We start from the raw sequence: 27252 nt of genomic DNA, 5'->3' as shown, positions 1-27252 counted from the left end.
TATATTGTCACCCTACTTATTGAACTTACATGCAGAGTACATCATAAGAAATGCTGGGCTGGAAGAAGCACAAGCTGGAATCAAGATCGCCGGGAGAAATACCAATAACCTCAGATATGCAGATGACACCACCCTTATGGCAGAAAGTGAAGAGGAACTAAAAAGCCTCTTGATGAAAGTGAAGAGTGAAAAAGTTGGCTTAAAGCTCAACACTCAGAAAACGAAGATCATGGCATCTGGTCCCATCACTTCATGGGAAATAGATGGGAAACAGTGGAAACAGTGTCAGACTTTATTTTGGGGGGCTCCAAAATCACTGCAGATGCTGATTGCGACCATGAAATTAAAAGACGCTTACTCCTTGGAAGAAAAGTTATGACCAACCTGGATAGCATATTAAAAAGCAAAGTCTGAGTGAACTCCGGGAGTTGGTGATGGACAGGGAGGCCTGGCGTGCTGCAATTCATGGGGTTGCAAAGAGTTGGACACAACTGAGCGACTGAACTGAACTGACATATAGTTTTTGCTGTAAGTTTATTAGATATTCATTTGAAGACTCTAATAGACACACAATAGTTAAGTTTCTATAGAGAATGATGATTACTTACTATCATTGTGGAAATAGATCATCATAAACTCTTCATCCTCACCATTTATATGTTGAGTAGACTGAGGAGGAAAAAGAGGAGCTGTTCCTGCTGTCTCAGGAATGGCAACGGCAGAAAATGGAGGAGGCAGAAGCGGAAGCAGGAGAGGTATGCATTTTACAGGTAACTACAGAAATACATCATAATTTCTGTCTGAATTTTTTTACCTTTTCATTTCTATCAAACTGTTTCTATATGGTGCAAATCCTTCTTTCACTGTTTTAGTTTCAGCACCTGTATCGTGGAAGGGGCCATGTTATCAGTTCAGTCAGTTCAGTCGCTCAGTCATGTCTGAATCTTTGCAACACCATGAACCACAGCATGCCAGGCCTCCCTGTCCATCACCAATTCCCAGAGTCCACCCAAATCCATGTCCAACGAGTCGGTGATGCCATCCAACCATCTCATCCTCTATTGTCCCCTTCTCCTCCCGCCCCCAATCTCTCCCAGCATCAGGGGCTTTACCAATGAGTCAGCTCCTTGCATCACGTGGCCAAAGTATTGGAGTTTCAGCTTCAATATCAGTCCTTCCAATGAACACCCAGGACTGATCTCCTTTAGGATGGACTGGTTGGATCTCCTTGCAATCCCATGGACTCTCAAGAGTCTTCTCCAACACAACAGTTCAAAAGCATCAATTCTTCGATGCTCAGCTTTCTTTACAGTCCAACTCTCACATCTATACATGACCACTGGAAAAACCATAGCCTTGACTAGACGGACCTTTGTTGGCAAAGTAATGTCTCTGCTTTTTAATATGCTGTCTAGGTTGGTCAGACCTTTCCTTCCAAGGAGTAAGCATCTTTTAACTTCATGGTCACAATCAGCATCTGCAGTGATTTTGGAGCCCAGAAAAATAAAAGTCATCCACTGTTTCCCCGTCTATTTGCCATGAAGTGATGGAACCACATGCCATGATCTTAGTTTTCTGAATGTTGAGCTTTAAGCCAACTTTTTCACTCTCCTCTTTCATTTTCATCAAGAGGCTCTTTAGTTCTTCTTCACTTTCTACCATAAGGGTGGTGATATCTGCATATCTGAGGTTATTGATATTTCTCCTGGCAATCTTGATTCCAGTGTATGCTTCCTCCAGCCCAGCATTTCTCAGGATGTACTCTGCATATGTTAAATAAGTAGGGTGACAATATACAACCTTGACGTACTCCTTTTCCTATTTGGAACCAGTCTGTTGTTCCATGTCCAGTTCTAACTGTTGCTTCCTAACCTGCATACAGATTTCTCAGGAGGCAGGTCAGGTGGTCTTGTATTCCTATCTCTTGAAGAATTTTCCACTGTTTCTTGTGGTCCACACAGTCAAAGGCTTTGGCAGAGTCAATAAAGCAGAAATAGATGTTTTTCTGGAACTCTCGTCCTTTTTAGAGGATCCAGCAGATGTTGGCAATTTGATCTCTGGTTCCTCTGCCTTTTCTGGAAGTTCACGGTTCACGTATTTCTGAAGCCTGGCTTGGAGAATTTTAAGCATTACTTTACCAGCATGTGAGATGAGTGCATGTTATAAAGGAAGTCAAAAGTAGTCGAGTAATGGGACACTCTGCTAGATTGTCTAATGTCAATTTGTTTTCTAGCACTGCTACTAAGTCTTCTTCCTTGTCGTCTGGTACTGGTTCAGAAAAACTCATCTCCATCAAGCTGTTCTCTGTAATTCTCTGGTGTGGTGTCTATTAGCTCTTGAGTTTCTTCAGGATCCATCTCTTTAAACACTCACCCCTTCCCATTTTTTTTTTTTTGTTGTTGTTATATCCACAATCCATTTCATGACTTATTTGACTGGCTCTGTAATAAATCCTGTGAAGTCATGTATAATATCTGCACACAGTTTTCTCCATCAGAAACATATTGGTTGGGGTTTAATGGCTTTTTATGTAACAGTGATGACATCTCCAATGGTGTAATTCTTCTAGACTTTCACAACACTCTATTGTGGATCTCTTCCATAGCACTGGCAAACTTTTCCTTATAGAACTGTGTGTGCAATGAGTTTTACAGGTTCTTATGACCCTCTGATCTACAGGCTGAATTAGAGTCATTGTGTTTGGGGCATAAATCACTTTGACGCCTTCAGTATTGAACTCATGGGGTTCTGGACCTCCAGGGACATTGCCAATATCAGAAGAACCCTAGAAGGCAGTCCCTTACTGGCAAAGTATTTCTTGACTTCAGGGACAAAGTATTAATGGAACCAATACACAAAAAAGGGTTTTCATCCAGGCCTTCTTCTTGTACAACCAAAAGAATGGCAGATGGTATTTATCCTCTCCTGTCAAGGCTGAGGGATTAGCAGCTCTACAGGTGAAGGCAGTCCTGTTCATAAACTCAAATATATTTGCACAAAACAGAAGAGTTATCCTGTCCTTTTCTTCCTTCAATCCTGATGTTTGCTTCTATTCATTACTAATAAAAGTCCCTTGTGGCATTTTCCCCTCAGGATAGGGCACTTCTGTCTATATTTTAAAAACCTGCTCAAGAAGTTATCTTTTCTCCTCAGTGATTTTCTTAATGGTATCAGGGGACTTATCTGCAGTGTCCTCAATGGCAGAAGTTGCTTCTCTTGTTATCTTGACCTTTTTAAAGGTTAACCTCTTTCTAAAATGATCAAACCATACTTTGTGGGCCTTCTCCTTTCCTTCACTTTGCCATATAGTGACATTGCTTTATTTTGAATATAGAGTCTATAGGTGGTGACTTACTTATATCATGCACCTACACAGAAGCTGCATTTTCAATATGACATTAAAAAAAAACAAACGTTATTTTACAAAATGTGCAAGGTTTTTAGGTTTGTTGTTAGCCACAGCAATGACTTTCCAAATTCCCTTTTTTTTTTTTTTTTTTTTACAATGGATTTTTATACTGGATTTATCTTGAAATGGCAGGTATATGTAATATCATTCTTGTAATGTCACAACTTTTCCCTGCTTCTTGGGAGCACTTCCAGCATCATTAGTGGCATTTCAAATCAGTACCATGATGTTACAGTAATACAAGGTTTACAGTATTGCACTAATAGGAAAAATATACAAAAACAAGGAAAAATCACTTTATATTATGATACATAATTTGCTGGAGACAAACTGCTCACACAAACATGATTAACATCACACAGTGTTTCAAACAGATCCTCCCAACACTTCTCTCACTGCCATAGCGACAGGTGTGTTGTGTGCTCAGTTGCTGAGTCGTGTTTTTGCAACCCTATGGACTATAGGCCATCAGACTCCTCTGTCCATGGGTTCTCCAGACAAGAATATTAGAGTGGCTTGCCACATCCTTTTCCAGTAGATCTTCCCAACCTAGGAATTGAACCCAAGTCTATGCTGTCTCCTGCACTGGCAAATGTTTTTTGTTTTTTTTTTTTAAGCCCCCTGAGAAGTCTGCAACAGGAGGTGGCTGCAAAACAAAAGTGATGGTACATGACTCAGAAGGACTGTATCACAAAAGGTATTGCACGTTTCTTCCTTGATCTCTCTCTTGGATTATTCACTCTGAAAAAATCTAACTGCTGCACTGATGCCCACATAGAAGGAATGAAGTATTCCTACCGAAAATAGTGTGACTCAGCAATGTTAAAAGTGAATCCTACAACCCAGTCAAACCTTCAGATGATTCCAATCTCATCAGACTTCCTGGCTCCAATATTCTCAGAACTGCTGTGCTAGAACTATTAGCTAAACTACACGCAAAGTTCTCACACCTACAAACTGCAAGGAAATTAATGCTTGTTGTTTTAAGCCATCATATTGGGGCAATGTTTTCTTTTTCTTTTTGGTCACTCAAGACAGTTTGCAGGATCTTAGTACCCTGACCAGAGACTGAACCCAGACCCCTGGCAATGAAAGTGTGGAGTTCTAATTGCTGGACCACTGGGGCAATTTTTTACACAACAGTAGATAGCTATAAGCATACTTGTATTGAAAACAAAAGTATTAAAATTTTAAAAGCAATTCTGAAAAATATACTAGATGATAATCCTTTCCAATGGTAACCAAAAAAGATATTTGTAGAACAGGTCGAAGAGTATTCAAAAGGATTCAAGATATAGACAGCTTCTCTGCTAAAACTCTGAAATAACCTCTACAGAAAAGGAGACATTTATAAGCTGAGTGTCAATTTCTAGCATAAAACTGAGCTTGAGGGGGTTTCTGAGCTTGAGGAAAAATATGTGACCACAAGGTGGCAGTAACATACAGTGAGCTTTATTTGCATGCTACTTTAATAGACTTGTATGAACGATGGGGTATGTGGAAGTTATTCAGAGCATAAGACCTTCCAGAGGCCCATCAGTCAGAAGGATAAGAGGGCAAAAGAACTCCCAGAAAAAAAAGGGGAATAGGAGAAGGGACTTATTGTCGAGATGGTATCACTCAACAGCAAGACGGGGCATCTGGTTCAGAGAGCTCTGAAGGGCATTAGTGGCTCGGGCTTCATGCATACTACCAGGGTTTACTTTATTTGTTGCCAACAGATTTGTAAGTGCAGTTTTACAAAGTATACAAATCAGGCAAGCCCTAAAAGGCTAAAAAATATACTTATAAGGGCACATTTAAAGCAATTGTATAAAATGTATTATTCGTAAAATGTGTTAATAACTGAGTTAAACACTGCTGGGCTTTCATGCTAGTTATTCTGGCCTGCTGTGAAGGAAAAAATGTAAGGCCAATGTACTGGGACTAACTTTGGCTTATATATATAACAGCATACCCTACCACTTTGTATGTAGACAATCTTGGTAAGTAGTTTAAAAGAAAATGTCATTCAATAGAAACTAACCTTTTTCCATTTCAGGTCACAGGGATTCTTCCTTGGGTTCTCTATAGGTTAAATAAATTAAGGATTAAACTCTGACCTTGGAAAAATACTTGAAAGATAGGTTATTTACAGACAACCAACTAAGTTTCACTTTAAATCTTGTATTTGTTTTCTATTCCTGACTAAAATTACCATGAACGTAAAAGCTTTAAATAACACACATGTCTTTGATCATGTTATCTGTGTGCCAAAGATCTGGGACACCTTAGCTGCCTCCACTTAAGAGTAATCAACTAGACTGTAATCAACATGTTGGCTAGGCTGTATTCTCATATGAAGGAATAGTTAGGAAAGAATATACTTCCAAGTTCATTCAGGTTGTTGACAGAATTCACGTTCTTGTGGCTATATAACCAAAGTTCCAGACATTTTGCTGGCTGCCAGCAGGAGACTGGTGCACACAGTGTCTGTTTCCCATGTGTCTCCCCAACATACTTGCTTACATTTTCAAAACAGTAATGAGTTTCTTCCTGCAGTCTGATAAGACAGTTTTATATAAAATGATATAATCATAGAAGTGATTTTGGATCATATAATATAACCTAATCAAGCCAATGACATTCCATCACCTTTGCCATTGTTTACAATTTGCTATTGGTTAGAAGTCAAGGTACTGTGTGCATACAAGAGGAGCGGAATAAACAAAGATGTGAACACTAGTAGATAAGAAATCTTTAGGGGTTACCTTATGGTTCGTCTGCTACAAGTTATTTTTTTTTAATGTAATAAGAGGGGCTGTTACTTACACATGATATCTCCTAGGGCTTCCCTGGTGGTTCAGACGGTAAAGAATCCACCTGCAATGCCGGAGACCTAGGTTTGATGCCTGGGTTGGAAAGATCCCCTGGAGGAGGGCATGGCAACCCACTCCAGTATTCTTGCCTAGAGAATCCCCATGGACAGAGAAGCACGGTTTAAGAAGATACCCAACTACTATCAATTTTATATACATATATGTATGTGTGCACATATACACTTGAGCCTCTGTTGTTATATGGGCTTCCCAGGTGGCCAAGTAGTAAAGAAGACATCTGCCATTGTAAGAGATATAAGATATAAGCCCATAAGAGATGGGCTCAATCCCTGGGTTGGAAAGATCCCCTGGAGTAGAAAATGGCAACCTACTCCAATATTCTTGCCTGGGAAATCCCATGGACAGAGGAGCCTGGCGAGCCAGAGTTCATGGGGTTGCAATGAGTCAGACATGACTGAGCGGTTGAGTACATACATAGACAGTTGTTACATATGGCATGTATTCCTGGGAGAGGCCGGTGTCAGTTCAAGCCCTTGCAAGCGACTGAACAATACAAAATGGCTTCTGAGGAAGCAAAATTACACAGTAGTTTAAATGTTCAACAACATATAAAACTAATCCTCACAGTAGTCAACTTCATAATACTATATCTTGTTCTTTCTACATTTAAAAAAATATGCTGATAAAAGGAATATAGAGAAATATGAAAGTTTGGGGGAACCAAGTAAGAAAATGTATAACAATATCATTTATAAAATGTTTCAAAATATAGGATTATGTCATTATGTCATCATAATGAATTCAATTAAATATGTTTTATATCTATATGAACCTTGCACTGAATCATTTTAAAGAATTAAGATCTCACAGTTGTTAAATTAATTTGACTAATGGAAAAGTGATGTTCAGAGGAGCCTCAAGTTGAAGAATAAATTCTGCACAAAGGTTATTTGTAATGTATTTTTTGGTCACTTATTTCAACAGTCAATCATAGAAAAATAACTGAAATTATTTAGTAGGTAGACAGTGTACTAACTGCTTGGATCAAGTTTGGAATACTGTTAATTCTACAGATAAAAATTGGCATCCTTACTATTGATGAGTCTTCAAATCCATAATGTATGTTTCTCAATTAATTGTTTTTTAGATTTCCTTCCCATTTATGTCACCACAGAGCTCTGAGTAGAGTTTTCTGTGCAATACTCTAGGTTCACATTAGTTATCTGTTTTACATTTAGTAGTGTATATATGTCAATCCCAATTTCCCAATTCATCCCAGACCACCCCCTCACCATTTCCCACCTTGGAAAACATGTCAGTTTTCTACATCTGTGACTCTTACTTCTGCTATGAAAATAAGTTCATCTGTATCATTTTTCTAGATTTCACATATAAGTGATATTATACAATATTTGTCTTTCTCTTTCTGATTTACTTCACTCTAACTGACAATCTCTAGGTCTATGCAAATGCCAATACTTCGTTCCTTTTTTTTACAGCTGAGTAATGTTCCACTGTATATATGTACCACTTGTTCTTTATCTACTCCCCTGCTGATGGACATTTAGGTTGGTTTCATTTCCTGGCTATTGTAAATAGTGTTGTAATAAACACTAGGGTACATGTATCCTTTAGAATTATGGTTTTCTCCAGATATATGCCAAGGAGTGGGATTACTGGGTCATATGGTAGCTCTATTTTTAGCTTCTTAAGAAACTTCCATACTATTCTACATAGTGGCTATACAAATTTACATTCCCACCAACAATATAGGAGGGTTTCCTTTTCTCCACAAGCTCCCCAGCATCTACTGTTTATAGATTTTATGACAGCTATTCTGACTAGTGTCAGAATATACCTCTCACTACAGTTTTGATTTGTATTTCTCTACTAACTAGTAATGCTGGGTGATAATTTCCTCCACCAAAATTTATAAGTTGAAAGATTATTTAAAATCAAATTTTAATTGATTCATAAATATGGGTTTATTCAAATTATATACTTTGAGGGAGGTTATACTAGTTGGTGTCTTAATATGTTTAAATGTCTTTACAATTTGTAATAATGTCACTTATTTTATTCATGATACTGATAATTTTATCATCTCTTTTTTCTTTGAGATTATAGAAGATAGCTTATCAAATTAATTGATTTTAAAAAGGTTTGCTTACCTTCACTAACACCAATGGACACATCATCTACACTGAAAACTACGCTTTTTTGTGTTTCTACACGAAACACAAGCCTTAAATGACACATCAGACCTTATAGATTTAACTGTGATATAAATCCTGTGACTTATAGGACATTCCATCCAAAAGCAGAAGAATACACTTTCTTCTCAAGTAAACATGAGACATTCTCCAGGGACTACAACCTGGGCCAGAAATCAAGCATCAGTAGCTTAAGAAAAGGAAATCATATTAAGTAGCTTTTCAAACCACAATACATGAAATTAGAAATCAATTATGGGAGGGGGATGTAAAAAATACAAACACATGGAGGGTAAACAATTATGTTTCTAAATGACCAATGGCTCACTGAAGAAATAAAAGAGGAAATCAAAAATACCAGAGATGAATGACAACAAAAGCACAATGATCCAAAACCTATGGGATGCAGCAAAAGTTCTAAGAGGAAAGTTTATAGTAATATAATTGTACCTCGGCAAACAAGAAAAATCTCAAATAAATAGCTTAACCTGATACCTGAAGCAACAACAACAAAAAAGAACAAACAAAACTGAAATTTAGCAAAAGCAGACAATTCATAGCGGAAATAAATGAAGTAGAAATGAAGAAAGAAATAGCAAAAATAAATGAAAAACGAAAGCTAATTTTTTGAGAAGATAAAAATGATAAATCTTTAGCCAGACTCATCAAGAAAAAAGGAGAGGACTCAAATCAATAAAATTAGAAAAGAAAAAGGAGAAGTTACAACTGACACCACAGAAATACAAAGGATCATAAGAGAATACTACAAGAAACTATATGCTAATAAAACAGACAACCTAGAAGAAATGGACAAATTCATTGAAAGGTCAAATTCACAGAAAAGCAGGGAATGCCTTTAAAGGAAAGCTGGGCAGCCATGCTGAGTCACACAATGGGTGGAGCCACCACTGTAGCCTCTCTCCCCCAACACAGCACAACCAGCAGCTGAGCAATAGTGAAAGGGAAAGTCAATCACATCTGACTCTTTTTGACCCCATGGACTGTATAGTCCATGGAATTCTCTAGGCCAGAATACTGGAGTTGGTAGTCTTTCCCTTCTCCAGGGGATCTTCCCAACCCAGGGATCGAACCCATGTTCCCTGCACTGCAGGAGGAGGATTCTTTACCAGGAAAGCCCAAGAGAAACATGCTAAAAAAAGGTGGCCCTTGAGTGCCTGATGCACTGAGCAATAGACAACGACCAGCCAGCTCTTTGAGCATCAGCTGCCAGAGGCTAGGAAAGAATCCTAATGGAGCCATACCTCCTGCACCTGTGACTACCAACGTCCCTGTGCTTCTAATGCCACTGGGGTCCCTACAATCCAAGCAGCTCTGTAACCTTCACACCCAGAACTCACTGGGTCAACCCAAGTTTTCCACAGCAGCATCCAGAGGAAACTCCTATGAGTAGCCCACATGTAGAGGTGAGAATAAAACTATTATTGAGCTCCAGAAGCAGAGAGTCTAAGGCAGAAAATCGAAAACTTTTCCATCAGCTGCACAAGCTGCAGACTAAATCCACACAATCAACTGTGTAGACTCTGTGTCTGAAGAATATCTAAAAAGACAATGAGTGTTTCCAAAAAAGAAAACATTCTAGCTCTGTCACCTATGGACATCGGAAGCAAGCACACATGGGAGTAGGGTGAGATTAGAGTCCGAGCTGTAACCACAGGAACCACAGCAGGTCCAGAGACCAGCCCTCCTCAGCACTGAAGGTCTTCCTAGGGAGGCAGAGATGGGCTGTGGCTCACAAAGGGGGCAAGGACACTAACAGTTGAGACCCTAGGAAAACATTTATTATTATTCTTGTTTGGATTCATTGTTGTTGATTCTAGATTTCTTTTTCTTTCATTTTTACTCCCTTCATTTTTCTTTGTTGTTGTGATCATTTTTATTATGATTATTTCTACTTAGACTCTTGGGAATTTTTTTTCTAATCACACTTTTATTTCCTCAATATATTTCTCTGTCTACTTTGGCCTTCTGCTGTTCTATGTATTTGGGGGTGTTCTCTATTTGTTGTAGCTTTTCTTTAATATATATGGATCTTTTTTATATACTTCTACTTAACGTTGCTTTTTTATTTTTTTCACCTTTTTTGTTTATGTGTTTTGTTTTACTTGCTTTATTCCTCACTTGGCACTTGGTTTCGTTTCATGTTCTGTTTTGTGTTTCAGTTTTGTTTTAATTGATCGATATCATGTTTAGTTTCTTTTGTTCTCCGGGTCACTCTCTTGTACTTTTGTCTTCTTTGGCCTTTTTTCTTTGTTTCTATGTGCGTTATGTTCCTTTCTTTTAGTTTCTCTTTGTCTGATTTTGCTTTTACCATTTGTCTGGGCTTCGTTTTTTGTTTCTTGTACTGGGTTTATTGTTTGTTTGTTCTAATCCCCTTTATTGATATAACAAATGGCTCATGCAGTCTTGGTACCCTGACCAGAAGTTGAGCCTATCTGGAGTTGGACTGCCCAGTTCAGGATGCTAGTGCCAGAGTAATCCTGACCTCAGAGATTATTGATCATGAGAACTTCCACAAAGGCTTCCATCTGAATCAAAGACCTGGAACCACAAAACTGCCTGTAGCACCCAGGGCTGGACAGCTCACACAAACAACAAGCAGGAGAGTAATATAAAACCAATCATGAACAGACAGGATGCCACAGACACCACAATATTCACCACCTCACAAAGTCCTGCCCATTGGGGGGGGGGGGGGGGGGGGAAACTCACCTTCACCCACCAGAACTTAGGAACAAGTACCTCCCAACACAAAGCCTACACAAGCAACTAGATGAACCTCACCCACCAGAAGCAGAGACCAAAAGTAAGAAAAAATATGAACCTATAGTCTGAAGAAAGCAGAACTCAAACATAGTAACTTAGATAAAATGAAAGTACACAGAAATATCATGCAGATAAAGGAATAAGGTAAAACCCCACAAGCCCAAATAAAGAAAGACAAAATAAACAAACTACCTGAAAAAGAATTCAGAGTAATGATAGTAAAGATGATTCAAAATCACAAAAACAGAATGGAGAAAATGAAAGAATCATTCAACACATTTAACAAGGACCCAGAAGAAATGAGAAATAAGCAAACAGTAATGAACAACTCAATTACTAGAATTAAAAACATTCTAGAAGAAATCAATACCAGAATAACTGAGGCAGAAGAATGGATAAGTAAGCTGGAAGACAGAATGGTGGAAAAAACTGCTGAAGAGCAGAATAAAGAAAACAGAATGAAAAGAATTGAGGATAGTCTCAGAGACCTCTGGAACAATATTTAATGCAACAACATTCTAATTATTGGGGTCTCAGAAGAAGAATCAAGAGAGAAAGGATCTGAGAAAACATTTGAAAAGATTATAGTCAAAAACTTCCCTAAGATGGGAAAAGAAATAATCAATCAAGTCCAAGAAGCACAGAGAGACCCTTACAGAATAAACCCAAGGAGAAACACACTGAGATACATATTAATCACACTAACAAAAACTGAACACAATGAAAACATATTCAAAACAGCAAGGGAAGAGCAACAAGTAACATACAAGGGAATCCTCATAATGCTGAGAGCAGATCTCTTAGGAGAAACTCTGCAGGCCAGAAGGGAGTGACAGGATACATTTAAAGTACTGAAAAGGAAAATCTACAATCAAGTTTATTCTATCCAGCAAGGATCTAATTCAAAATCAATGAAGAAATGAAAAGCCTTACAGATAAGCAAAATTTAAGAGAACTCAGCACCAACAAACCAGCTTTACAACATATGCTAAAAGTACCTCTCTAGGCAGGAAACACAAGAAAAGAAAAGACCTACAGAAACAACCAAATCCAAAACAATTAAGAAAAATTAACAATTTGATTAATTAACAATTTAAAAAATTTATTACTATTTATTAATAAATATTTAAGTTTTTGACATTAAATGTAAATAGATTAAACACTACATCTAAAAGTCACAGACTGGCTGAATGGATACAAAAACAAGACCTGTATATGTGCTGTCTTCAAGAGACACAGACTTAAAGTGAGGGGATAGAAAAAACATTCAATGCTAATGGAAATCAGAAGAAAGCCAAAGGAGCAATTCTAAAATAAGACAAAACAGACTGCACAATGAAGAATATTACAAGAGACCAAAAATGACACCACATAATGATGAACAGATCAATTCAAAAAGAAGACATAAAAATTCTGAATACTGATGCAAAGAAGAGCATCTCAAAACATAATACTAAAACTCACAAAATGGGAAATAAACTGTAACACAACAATAGTAGGGGACTTTAATACCCAACTTACACTAATGGACAGATGATCCACACAGAAAACCAGTAAGAAATTAAGTGGTGTTAGTGGTAAAGAATTGCCTGACATACCCTTGTCAATTAATCTTTGACAAAGGAGGCAAGAATATAAAATGGGAAAAACTCTCTTCACTAAGTGGTGTTGGGAAAGTTGAACAGCCGCATGTAACTCAATGAAGTCGGAACACACCCTCTCACCACACACAAAAATAAACTCAAAAGGGCTTAAAGACTTAAACATTAGGCAGGACACTATAAAAGTCCTCAAAGACAGTATAGGCAAAACATTGTCAAACATAAATCATACCAATGTTTTCTTAGGTGAATCTCCCAAGAAAAACAAACAAACAAAAAAAGGAACCTAATCAAACTTACTAGAAAAAAAGTGGGGGGAACTTAATCAAACTTAGTAGGAAAGACTAGACATTTCTTCAAGAAAATTAGAGATACCAAGGGAACATTTCATGAAAAGACAGGCACAATAAAGGACAGAAATGGCATGGACCTAATAGAAGCAGAAGATATTAAGAAGAGGTGGCAAGAATACCCAGGAGAACTATACAAAAAGATCTTCATGACCCAGATAACCATGATGGTGTGATCACTCACCTAGAACCAGACATGTGATGTTAAGTGGGTCTTAGGAAGCATCACTATGAACATAGCTAGTGGAGGTGATGGAATTCCAGTTGAGCTATTTCAAATCCTGAAAGATGATGCTGTGAAAGTGCTACACTCAATATGCCAGCAATTTTGGAACTCGGCAGTGGCCACAGGACTGGAAAAGGTCAGTTTTCATTCTAATCCCAAAGAAAGGCAATGCCAAAGAATGCTCAAACTACCACACAATTGCATTCATCTCACGCACTAGCACAGTAATGCTCAAAATTCTCCAAGCCAGGCTTCAACATTACGTGAACCATGAACTTCCAGATGTTCAAGTTGGACTTAGAAAAAGCAGAGGAAAAAGAGATCAAATTGCCAACATTCACTGGATCATCAAAAAAGCAAGAGTGTTCCACAAAAACATCTATTTCTGCTTTATTGACTATGTCAAAGCCTTTGACTGTGTGGATCACAAGAAACAGTGGAAAATTCTGAAAGAGATAGGAATACCAGACCACCTGACCTGCCTCCTGAGAAATCTGTATGCAGGTTAAGAAGCAACAGTAAGAACTGGACATGGAACAAAAGACTGGTTCCAAATCAGGAAAGAAATATGTCAAGGCTGCGTATTGTCACCCTGATTATTTAACTTATATGCAGAGTACATCATGAAAAACGCTGGGCTCAATGAAGCACAAGCTGGAATCAAGATTGCCAGGAGAAATATCAATAACCTCAGATATGCAGATGATACCACCCTTATGGCAGAAAGTGAAGAAGAAAATGAAGAGACTCTTGATGAAAGTGAAAGAGGAGAGTGAAAAAGTTGGCTTAAAACTCAACATTCAGAAAACTAAGATCATGGCATCCAGTCCCTTCACTTCATCGCAAATAGATGGGGAAACAGTGGAAACAGCGGCTGAATTTATTTTGGGGGGTTCCAAAATCACTGTAGATGGTGACTGCAGCCATGAAATTAAAAGATGCTTTCTCCTTGGAAGAAAAGTTATGACCAATCTAGACAGCATATTAAAAAGCAGAGACATTACTTTGTCAACAAAGGTCTGTCTAGTCAAAGCTATGGTTTTTCCAGTAGTCATGTATGGATGTGAGAGTTGGACTATAAAGAAAGCTGAGCACTGAAGAATTGATGCTTTTGAATTGTGTTGTTGGAAAAGACTCTTGAGAGTCCGTTGGATTGCTGGGAGATCCAGCCAGTCCATCCTAAAGGAAATTAGTCCTGAATATTTATTGGAAGGACTGATGATGAAGCCGAAACTCCAATACTTTGGCCACCTAATGCGGAGAACTGACTCATTTGAAAAGACCCTGATGTTGGGAAAGATTGAAGGGGGGAGGAGAAGGGGACGACAGAGGATGAGATGGCTGGATGGCATCACTGACTCAATGGACATAAGTTTGAGTGAGCTCCAGGAGTTGGTGATGGACAGGGAGGCCTGGCGTGCTGCAGTCCGTGGGGTCGCAAAGAGTCAGACATGACTGAGTGACTGAACTGAACTGAATCAATCTTACAAGCTATTGCACAGCAAAGGAATCCATTTAAAAAGAAAAAAAAAAAAGGAATAAAAACCACAGGGAAGAAAAATAAATGGAGGAATTCCCTAGTGGTCCAATGGTTAGGACTCTGTACTTTCACTGTTCAGGGTATGAGCTCAATCCCAGGTCAGATCACACAGGCTGCATGGTGCAGTCACAGAGAAAATGAAAATGGTTCCTAATCAAACTTACAAGCTTTTGCACACTCAAACAAAACATAAACAAAACAAAAAAGACAATCTACAGAACGGGGGAAATACTTGCAAGAGATGCAAATGACTAGGGCTTCATTTTTGAAATACAGAAACAGCAAACACAACTCAACAAAAACAAAAACAGAGAACCCATTCCAAAAACGGGGAGAAGACCTAAATAGATAAGCCTCCAAAGAAGACATAGAGATGGCAAATAGGCACATGAAAAAATGCTTATCATCAGTATGTATTAGAGAAATGCAAATCAAAACTACAGTGAAGTACCACCTCACACTGGCAAGAATGGCCACCATTAAAAAGTCTACTTGCCTGTGCTATACACTAGGTCCTTGTTGGTTACCCATTTTAAGTACAGCAGTGTATACATATCCATTCCAAATTCCCAAACTATCCGTTCCCCCTAATGTTATGTGACAGCCTTGATGGGAGAAGAGTTTGGGGAAGAGTGGATACATAGATATCTATGGCTGAGTCCCGTTGGCTGTTCACCTGAAATTATCACAACACTGTTAATCAGCTAAATCCCAATATAAAACAAAAAGATTAACAACAACAACAAAAAAAAACCAAATAACAAGGACATAGGAACTTACCTGGTAGTCCAGTGGTTAAGATTCTACACTGCAGGGATCACGGGGTTCGATCCCTGGTTTGAGAACAAAATTCCACAGGCAGTGTAGAGCAGCCAAAACAAAACAAAAAACACCTAAAAGGGAAAAAAAAAAAGGTCTACAAATTACAACTGCTGTGGAGTGTATGGAGAAAATGGAAACCTCCTACAGTGTTGGTGGGAATGTAAGGTGCACCCACTGAGCAATATAGTATGGAGGTTCTTCAGAAAAGTAAAAGTAGAAATACCATATGACCCAGCAGTACCACTCTTGGACATATATCCAGAGAAAATTATAATTGAAAAGATACATGCATAAATGTTCATGGCAGCACTAGTCACAATAGCAAAGACAAGTAAACAACCTAAAGGTACACTGACAGATAAAAGGATAAAGATGCTATGGTACACACACACAATGGAATAAAACTCAGCCGTGATAAACAATGAAATACTGCCATTCACAGCAACATGGATGCAACTACAGATTATCAGACTAAGTGAAGTAAGTCCAACAAAGACAAACACCATATGATATCTATATGTGGAATTTAAAATAGGACACAAATGAATCTATCTATGAAACAAAAACAAATTCATGGACATAGAAAATAGAATGGTTGCCAAGTGTGAGGGTTTAGGGGAGGCATAGAGTGGAAGCTTAGGGTTAACAGATGAAGACTATTGTACACAGAATGAATAAACAAAAAGGTCCTACTATATAGCAAGGCAAACTATATTCAACAATAATGGAAAAAATATTTTTAAAAAGGCATGTATATATAACTGAATCATTTTGCTGTACAGCATTGTAAATCAACTATACTTCAATATAAAATTTTTAAAAAATAAAACACTAGAAAAAAAGAAAACTAGCCAAGCTTAAAAAATGCTTTCAAAAATGGATATAAATTTGATTGATTCACCCATTAAGAATGTATGAGAGTTTCAGTTTTTTCACATCTACCTCAGGATTTCGTACGGTCAATATTATGTATTTTAGCTCTTCTATCACGTAAATGATGGTATCACATCCTGCTATTAATTTGTATTTCTCTAACTGTTAGCAATGTTCAATACCTTTCCATGTCCTTGGTGATACATCAGTAAAATGCTCCTATGTGCATTTTGCCCAATTTCTAATTATATGGTTTGCATTTCCATGGTTGAGTACTGAATATATAAACAGGAACATGCCCAGTGACACACTAGTGGTTTGTGGATATTCTCTCTGAGAATACAAATTATCTTTCCATTTTCTTCATACGGACTTATGCAGACCGAAACTATAAAATTTTAATGTCATCCAATTTATCAATTCATTTTGTTAAATGAATTTTTTTTTTGGCTGTCATCATTAAGAACAATTTGCCAAGTGCTAAGTCAAAAAAAATTTGTCCTATAGTTAAGTCTAAATGTTTTATACATTTGGGCATTTTACATTTAAATCCATGATCCATTTTGAGTTAATCTGGGCAGATGTGAGGTTTAGGTCAAAGTTCACTTTTAAAATTTATGCCTGTTTAATTGATCCAGAAACTAGTATAAAAAATACTGATTCATGCAACTATCCTTCAGTTAAAAAATAAATAAAATTAAAAAAAGAAAAACATCTTTCATCCAGTAAATTGATTTTAGACATTAGTTAAAAACAGGCTGAGTATATTTCTGAAAATCAATTTCTGGGTTCTTTTTTTTTCTTTCATTGATATATGTCTCTTTTCCTCCACCAAAACCATGCACACTTGATAACTGATAACAGTTTAATGATGTAAAATCAGGTAGAGAACTGTTGCTGGGGATGAAATTGGTATTGCCCCTATGGAAAACTATATGGAGGTTTCTTATGATCCAGCAATCCACACCTGGGCACACAGTCAGAAAAAACATAAACTATAACTCGAAAAGATACATGCACACCAATGTTCATAACGGCACTATTTAAAATAGATGAGACATGGAACCAAACTAAATGTCTACCAATAGATGAATGGATAAAGAAGATGTGGCATATATATATATATATATATATATATATATATATATATGGAATATTAGTGAACCACAAAAAATGAAATAATGACATTTGCAACAACATTTACTAAGTGAGGTCAGACAAAGAAAGATAAACATCATATGATATCCCTTATATGTAGAATGTTTTTTAAAGATGATACAAATTACCTTATTTGCAAAACAGCAATAGACTCAGAAAACTACGTTACAGAAATAAACACAAAATTGTAAAGCCGTTTTCCTCCAATTAAAAAAAAGAGAAAACTAAGTTATGGTTACCAAAAGGGAAAGGAGGGAAGGATTAATTGTAAATCTGGGATTAACAAAAACAAACTACTATATATAAAATTATCAACACTCTACTGTATAGCACAGGGAACTATACTCAATATCTTGTAATAACCAATAAAGGGAAACAATTTTTAGAAAACCATAAATACACACATATACACACATAACTGAATCACTCTGCTATAAACCTGAATCACTGTAAACAACTATACTTCAATAAAATAAATTTTAAAAATCAGGTAGAGAGGTAATGCTCACTGTATAATTCTTTCAATAAATTGTTTATTCTACTTACATTGTCTCTCCTATTGACGGACATCTTAAATGCTTCCAAATTTGGTCATTAATGAATTAAGCTGCTAAAAGTATACATGAGCAAGTGTTCATGGGGACATAATTTTACAATTCCTATGGGTAAATACCAATAACCACAATTGGAGAATTGTATGGTAACGGTATGCTTACTTTTGTAAGAAATGACTGAACCAGCTTCAAAAGTGGCTTTACTACTGTGCATTCCCACCAGCAATGTACAACAATTCCTGTTACTCCAGGCCCTCACCAGAATGCAGTTTTTAAGTGTTCTGATTTTCATCATTCTAATACGTGTACAGTGGCTTTTTATGTTCATTTGCATTTTCCTGATAACATATTTCCCACCTGTATATTTTCTTTGGTGAGATGTATGTTAGTTCTTCTATTTACTATTTAATCAGATTGCATTCTTACTATTGAGCGCCTATTAGAGTTTTTGTGCAACCTGGATGATAGTCTTTTACCAAATGTTTCTTTTGCAAATATTTTCTACCAGTCTCTGGCTGATCTTCCTATTCTCTTAACATTATCTTTTGCAAAGCACACCTTTTTTAAAAAAAAACTTTTTATTTTCTATTGGGAAATACCCAATTAACAATACTGTGATAGTTTCAGGTGAACAGCTAAAGGGTTCAGCCATAGGTACACATGTATCCATTCTCCCTCATAGTCTTCCCTAGTGTCTCAGACGGTAAAGAGTGTGCCTGCAATGCGGGAGACCCAGGTTCAATCCCCGGGTCAGGAAGATCCCCTGAAGAAGGGAATGGTAACCCACTCCAGTATTCTTGCCTGGAAAATCCCATGGACAAAGGAGCCTGGTGGGCCACAATCCATGGGGTCACAGTGTCAGACATGATTGAGCGACCAGCATACATTCTCTCTCAAACTCCCCTCCCATCCAGGCTGCCACATGACATTGAGCAGAGTTCCATATGCTATACAGTAGGTTCATGTTGGTTATTCATTTTGAATATAGCAACAACATTTTAAGTTTAATGAAATCCAGCTTTTAACTATATGTTTCATGAATTGGGCCTTTGGTGTTGCACCAAAAATACACTCACTGCCAAATCAAAGACCATTTAGGTTTTCTGCTAGATGACATGACTGAGTGACTAACATGTACTGTTTAGCATAGGGAACTCTATTCAATATACTGTAAAATCCTACAAGGAAAAGGAATCTTAAAAATACACGTTTATTCAGTTATACATGCTGCTGCTAAGTCACTTCAGTCGTGTCCAACTCTGTGTGACCCCTTAGATGGCAGCCCACCAGGCTCCCCTTTCCCTGGGATTCTCCAAGCAAGAACACTGGAGCTGGTTGCCATTTCCTTCTCCAATGCAGGAAAGTGAAAAGTGAAAGTGAAGTCACTCAGTTGTGTCCGACTCTTAGCAACCCCTTTGACTGCAGCCTACCAGGCTCCTCCGTCCATGGGATCTTCCAGGCAAGAATACTGGAGTGAGGTGCCATTGCCTTCTCTGCAGTTATATATATGTATGTATATATTTATGTATAACCACATCACTGTGCTATACACCTAAAACTAACACAACATTGCAAATCAACTACTTTTCAAGTATAAAAAACAAAACAGAAATAAACCCATGCAGTTATGGTCAATTAATCTACAACAAAAAGGGGCAAGAACATAAAATGAAGACAGTCTCTTCAATAATTGATGCTGGAAAAACTGGATAGCTACAAGTAAAAGAATGAAATTAGGGACTTTCGTTGTGGTTCAATGGTCAAGAATATGTCTTCCAATGCAGGTTCAATCCATGGATGGAAAACTAAGATCCCACATGCCAAGGGGTAACTAAGCTGGCATGCCCCAACTACTGAGCTCCTGTACTCTTGAGCCCACAAATCACAACTAGAAAGCCCACATGCCACAACTAAGACTGAATGCAGCCAAATAAAGAAGGAATGAACTTAGAACATTCTTGAACAACACATACAAAAACGAACTCAAAATGGATTAAAGACATAAATATAAGAGCGGAAACCACAAAATTCCTAATGGAAAACACAGGCAGAACAGTCTGAAATAAATCAACAGTAGGAATAGTTTACTGGATCTCCTATCCAAAATCGAAGGATATAAAAGCAAAAATAAACAAATGGGATCTAATTAAATTAAAATGCTTTTGCATAGCAAAGGAAACTATTAATAAAATGAAAAGACAACCTAGAGACTGGGAGAAAATATTTGCAAATTATATGATGCATGAGAAGTTAATAATTAGCATGTATAAACAGTTCATACAATTCAACACAAAACAATCTGATTTTGAAATGGGCAGAAGAACTGAACAACCATTTTCCAAGGAGGAAATGCAGATGAGCAACAGACATGAAAGGATGCTCAACACTGCAAATTATCAGGGAAGTGCAACAAAATGCTTCACAATGTGCTGAAACTCCAACACATCACAACCACAATGAGATATCACTTCACACATTTCAGAATGGCTATCATCAAAAGTCTATAAATAACAAACATTGGTAAGGATGTGGAGAAAAGAGAACCCTAGCACACTGTTGATGCAAATATAAACTAGGGCAACCACTATGGAGAACAGCATGGTGTTTTCTTAAAATACTAAAAAATTAGAGTCACCATATTATTCAGTGATCCCACTCCTAGGCATATATCCAGAGAAAACTCTAATTTGAAAAGATACATATTCACCCAATGTCCCTGGCAGCAGTATTTCTAATAGCGAGACATGAACGCAGCTTGTTTCCATGGACAGATGTACAGATAATGTGGTACATATATAGAATAGAATACTACACAGAAAGAAAAACAAATGAAATAATGCAATTTGCAGCAACATTCATGGACCTAGAGATGATCATACTAAGTAAACTCAGACAAAGACAAATATAATGCTTATACGTGGAATGTAAAAAATTATACAAAATAACGTATTCTAAAACAGTAATAGATTCACACAGAAAAGAAAACTTATTAAGGATACCAAAGGGGAAAGGGAGAAAGAACGATCAGTTAGAAGTTTGGGATTAAAATATACATACTTTATTGAGTCCATCTTTGCATAAAATATTCCCTTGGTATCTCTAATTATCTTGAAGACATCTCTAGTCTTTCCCGTTCTACTGTTTTCCTCTATTTCTTTGCATCTGATCACTGAGGAAGGCTTTATTATCTCTCCTTGCTATTCTTTGAAACTCTGCATTCAAATGTGTATACCTTTCCTTGTCTCCTTTGTTTTTCGCTTGCCTTCTTTTCAATGCTATTTGTAAGGCCTCCTCAGACAGCCATTTTGCTTTTTTGCATTTCTTTTTCTTGGGGATGGTCTTGATTCCTGTCTCCTGTACAATGTCACAAACCTCTGTCCATAGTTCATCAGGCACTCTGTCAGATCTAGTCCCTTAAATCTATTTCTCACTTCCACTATATAGTCATTAGGGATGCAGAAATGGTAAGCACCTAACAGAAGCAGAAGATATTAAGAGAAGGTGACAAGAATACACAGAAGAACAGTACAAAAAAAATCTTCAAGACCCAGATAATCATGATGGTGTGATCACTCACCAAGAGCCAGATATCGTGGAATCTGAAGTCAAGTGGGCCTTAGAAAGCATCACTACGAACAAAGCTAGTGGAGGTGATGGAACTCCAGTTGAGCTATTGCAAATCCTGGAAGATGATGCTGTGAAAGTGCTGCACTCAATCTGCCAGCAAATTTGGAAAATTCAGCAGTGGCCACAGGACTGGAAAAGGTCAGTTTTCATTCTAAGCCCAAAGAAAGGCAATGCTCAAACTACTGCACAATTGCACTCATCTCACACGCTAATAAAGTAATGCTCAAAATTCTCAAAGCCAGGCTTCAGCAATACGTGAACCGTGAACTTCCAGATGTTCAAGCTGGTTTTAGAAAAGGCAGAGGAACCAGAGATCAAACTGCTAACATCTGCTGGATCACCGAAAAAGCAAGAGAGCTCCACAGAAACATCTATTTCTGCTTTATTGACTATGCCAAAGCCTTTGACTGTATGGATCACAATAAACTGTGGAAAATTCTGAGAGAGATGGGAATACCAGACCACCTAACCTGCCTCTTGAGAAACGTGTATGCAGGTCAGGAAGCAACACTTAGAACTGGACATGGAACAACAGACTGGTTCCAAATAGGAAAAGGAGTACATCAAGGCTGTATACTGTCACCTGCTTATTTACATTCTATGCAGAGTACATCATGAGAAATGCTGGGTTGGAGGAAGCACAAGCTGGAATCAAGATTTCCAGGAGAAATATCAATAATCTCAGATATGCAGATGACACCACCCTTATGGCAGAAAGTGAAGAACTAAAGAGCCTCTTGATGAAAGTGAAAGAGGAGTGTGAAAAGTTGGCTTAAAGCTCAACACTCAGAAAACAAAGATCATGGCATCCACTCCCTTCACTTCACGGCAAATAGATGGGGAAACTGTGGAAACAGTGGCTGACTTTACTTTTCTGTGCTCCAAAATCACTGCAGATGGTGACTGCAACCATGAAATTAAAAGACACTTACACCTTGGAAGGAAAGTTATGACCAACTTAGACAACATATTAAAAAGCAGAGACATTACTTTGTCAACAAAGGTCCGTCTAGTCAAGGCAATGGTTTTTCCAGTAGTTATGTATGGATGTGAGAGTTGGACTATAAAGCAAGCTGCACACCAAAGAACTGATGCTTTTGAACTGTGGTGTTGGAGAAGACTCTTGAGAGTCCCTTGGTGTGCAAGGAGATCCAACCAGTCCATCCTAAAGGAGATCACTCCTGGGTGTTCATTGGAAGGACTGATTTTGAAACTGTAACTCCAATACTTTGGCCACCTGATGCAAAGAGCTGACTCATCTGAAAAGTCCCTGATGCTAGGAAAGATTGAAGGCAGAAGAAGGGGACAACAGAGGATGAGATGGTTGGATGGCATCATCGATCAATGGACATGGGTTTGGATGGACTCTGGGAGTTGGTGATGGACAGGGAGGCCTGGCGTGCAGCAATTCATGGGGTCGCAAAGAATCGGACATAACTGAGCGACTGAACTGAACTGAATATACACACTACTATATATAATGTATGAGTAGATAAGGAACAAGGAACTACTGTATAGGACAGGGAACTACAGTCAACATCTTGTAATAATTTATCATGGAAAATAAACTTGAAAAGAAATATATATTTATAAGTAACTTTGATGTATATCTGAAGCTAAAACATTGTAAATGAACTATATTTCAATAACGCTTAGAAAAATACAATTAAAAAAACATTGCCTGTGGAGGATTTTTTAATAAGTTCCTTCTTTTTTCTTTTTAGAAAAATTACTTCAAACCAGTCAGAATGGCTGTGATCCAAGAGTCTACAAGCAATAAATGCTGGAGAGGGTGTGGAGAAAAGGGAACCCTCTTACACTGTTGGTGGGAATGCAAACTAGTACAGCCACTATGGAGAACAGTGTGGAGATTCCTTAAAAAACTGCAAATAGAACTGCCTTATGACGCAGCAATTCCACTGCTGGGCATACACACCGAGGAAACTAGAATTGAAAGAGACACGTGTACCCCCAATGTTCATCGCAGCACTGTTTATAAGAGCCAGGACATGGAAGCAACCTAGATGTCCATGAGCAGATGAATGGATAAGAAATCTGTGGTACATATACACAATGGAGTATTACTTATCCATTAAAAAGAATACATTTGAATCAGTTCTAATGAGGTGGATGAAACTGGAGCCTATTATACAGAGTGAAGTAAGCCAGAAAGAAAAACACCAATACAGTATACTAATACATATATATGGAATTTAGAAAGATGATAACGATAACCCTGTATGCGAGACAGCAAAAGAGACACAGATGTATAGAAGTGTCTTTTGGACTCTGTGGGAGAGGGAGAGGGTGGGATGATTTGGGAGAATGGCATTGAAACATGTATAATATCATATAAGAAACGAATCGCCAGTCTAGGTTCGATGCAGGATACAGGATGCTTGAGGCTGGTGCACTGGGATGACCCAGAGAGATGGTATGGAGAGGGAGGAGGGAGGGGGTTCAGGATTGGGAACATGTGTACACCCATGGCGGATTCATGTTGATGTATGGCAAAACCAATACAGTATTGTAAAGTAAAAAAGTAAAAAAAAAAAAATTATTTACATTGGAGGATAATCACTTTACAATATTGTAATGGTTTTTCCCATACATCAGTATGAATCAACCAATGGTATACATATGTCCCCTCCATCTTGAACCCCCCTCCCAATGCCCTCTCTACCCTATCCCTACAGGCTGTCACAAAACACTGGCTTTGGGTGCCCTGTGCCATACATTAAATTCACACTGGTTATCTATTTTACATACAGTAATGTATATGTTACAAAAGTATTCTCTCAAATCATCCTGCTCTGTGCTTCCTCCACTGAGTCCAAAAGTCTGTTCTTTATGTCTGTCTCCTTTGCTTACCTACATGTAGGACCATCAGTACCATCTTTTTAGATTCCATATATATGTGTTAATATACAGTATTTGTCTTTCTTTCTTACTTTGCTTTTCTTTTACTCTGTATCATAGGCTCTATTCACCTCATTAGACCAACTCAAATGCATTTCTTTCTATAACTGAGTAATATTCCACAGTGTAAATGTACCACAACTTCCTTATCCATTCATCTATCAAGGGACATCTAAGTTGCTTCCAAGTCCTAGCTATTATAAACAGTGCTGCAATTAACATTAGGGTATGTGTGTATTTTTCAATTCTGGTTTCATCGGGGTACATGCCCATGAATGGGATTGCTGAGTCACATGGTACTTTTCTTCATAATTTTGTAAGCAATCTCCATACTGTACTTCATAGCGACTGTATCAGTTTGCATTCTCATCAACACTGTCAGAAGGTTCCATTTCCTGCACATCCTCACCAGCACTTACTCTTTTCAGTTTTTTCTGATGAATGGCATTCTGACCAAAGTGAAATGACACCTCATTGTGGTTTTAATTTGCATTTCTCTAATAATGAGTGATGTTGAGGATCTTTTGTGTTTACTAGCCATCTATATTACTTTGCCAACAAAAGTCCATCCAGTCAAAGCTATGGTTTTTCCAGTAGTCATATACAGATGTGAGAGCTGGACCATATAAAAGGCTGCATGGCAAAGAAATGATGCCTTTGAACTGTGGTGCTGGAGAAGACTTCTGAGATTCCCTTGGACTACAAAGAGATCAAACAAGTCAATCCTAAAGGAAATCAACCCTGAATATTCACTGGAAGGACTGATGCTGAACCTGAAGCTCCAATACTGTGGTCATCTGATGCGAAGAGCCAACTTATTGGAAAAGATACTGAACTGAGAAAGATTGAGAGCAGGAGGAGAAGGGGACGACAGAGGACAAAATGGTTGGATGGCATCACCAACTCAAAAAAGAACTAAAGAGCCTCTTGATGAAAAGTGAAAGAGGAAAGTGAAAAAGGTGGCTTAAAACTCAACATTCAGAAATATAAGATCATGGCATCTGGTCCCATCACTTCATGGCAAATAGATGGGGGAACAATGGAAATAGTGACAGACTTTATTTTTGGGGGCTCCAAGATCACTGCAGTGACTGCAGCCATGAAACTAAAAGAGCTGGCTCTTTGGAGGAAAGTTATGATCAATCTAGACAGCTTATTAAAAAGCAGAGACATTACTTTGCCAACAAAGGTCCATCTAGTCAAAGCTATGGTTTTTCCAGTAGTCAGGTATGGATGTGTGAGTTGGACTATAAAGAAAGCTGAGGGCCAAAGAATTGATGCTTTTGAACTGTGGTATTGGAGAAGACTCTTGAGAGTCCCTTGGACAGCAAAGAGCTCCAACCAGTCCCTCCTAAAGGAAATCAGTCCTGAGTATTCATTGGAATACTGAAGCTGAAACTCCAATACTTTGGCCACCTGATGCAGAGAACTGACTCATTTGAAAAGACCCTGATGTTGGGAAAGATTGAAGGCAGAAAGAGAAGGGGATGACAGAGGATGAGATGGTTGGATGGCATCACTGACTCAATGGACATGAGTTTGAGTAAGCTCCAGGAGTTGGTGATGGCATGCTGCAGTCTATGGGGTCACAAAGAGTTGGACACGGCTATGTACCTGAAATAAACTGATACTTTCCAGGCAGTGCTAGTGGTAAAGAACTCACTTGCCAGTGCAGAAGATGTAAGAGATGTGAGTTCAACACCTGGGTCAGGAAGATCCCTTGGCAGAGGGCATGGCAACCTACTCCAGTATTCTTGTCTGGAAAATCCCATGGACTGAGGAGCCTGGCAGGCTGTGGTCAATAGGGTTGCAAACAGTCAGACATGACTTAAGTGACTTAGCATGCAAATATACCCACATACATAAAAATTATTTTCCATGATATGTTATTATAAGATATTGAATAGCTTCTTGTGCTATACAGTAAATCAATGTTGCTTATCTACTTTATGTGGAGTAGTTTGTATCTGTTAATCACATACGAATTTTTCTAATTTTTTTAATTCTTAATGAAATATAGTTGATTTACAATGTTGTGTTAGTTTCTGATATACAGCAAAGTGAATCAGCTGTACATATACATATATCCCCTTTCTTGGATTTCTTTCTTATTTAGGTCACCACAGAGCACAGACTTCCCTGTTCTATACAGCAGGTTCGCATTAGTTATCTATTTAACAAATGGCTGTTGGAGAAGGCAATGGCAACCCACTCCAGTACTCTTGCCTGGAAAACCCCATGGACAGAGGAGCCTGGTAGGCTGCAGTCCATGGGGTCGCTAAGAGTCGGGCACGACTTGAGCAACTTCATTTTCACTTTTCACTTTCATGCATTGGAGAAGGAAATGGTAACCCACT

General features: G+C 38.0%; 1 long non-coding RNA gene across 2 annotated transcripts in view; it reads right to left on the bottom strand.

Moving 5' to 3' along the window:
* LOC105605507 (uncharacterized) overlaps nt 1-27252 on the bottom strand; it is a 187430-nt gene that overhangs the window by 83443 nt on the left and 76735 nt on the right. For both annotated transcript variants that reach the window (XR_009598893.1, XR_009598892.1), the window contains exon 2: nt 15723-15835. This is a non-coding gene — a long non-coding RNA (uncharacterized LOC105605507). The remainder of the gene's footprint in view (nt 1-15722; nt 15836-27252) is intronic.

The sequence above is a fragment of the Ovis aries genome, chromosome X (assembly GCF_016772045.2).
Source record: "Ovis aries strain OAR_USU_Benz2616 breed Rambouillet chromosome X, ARS-UI_Ramb_v3.0, whole genome shotgun sequence".
Lineage (NCBI taxonomy): Eukaryota > Metazoa > Chordata > Mammalia > Artiodactyla > Bovidae > Ovis > Ovis aries.
This window is presented reverse-complemented; position numbering and strand designations above follow the sequence as displayed.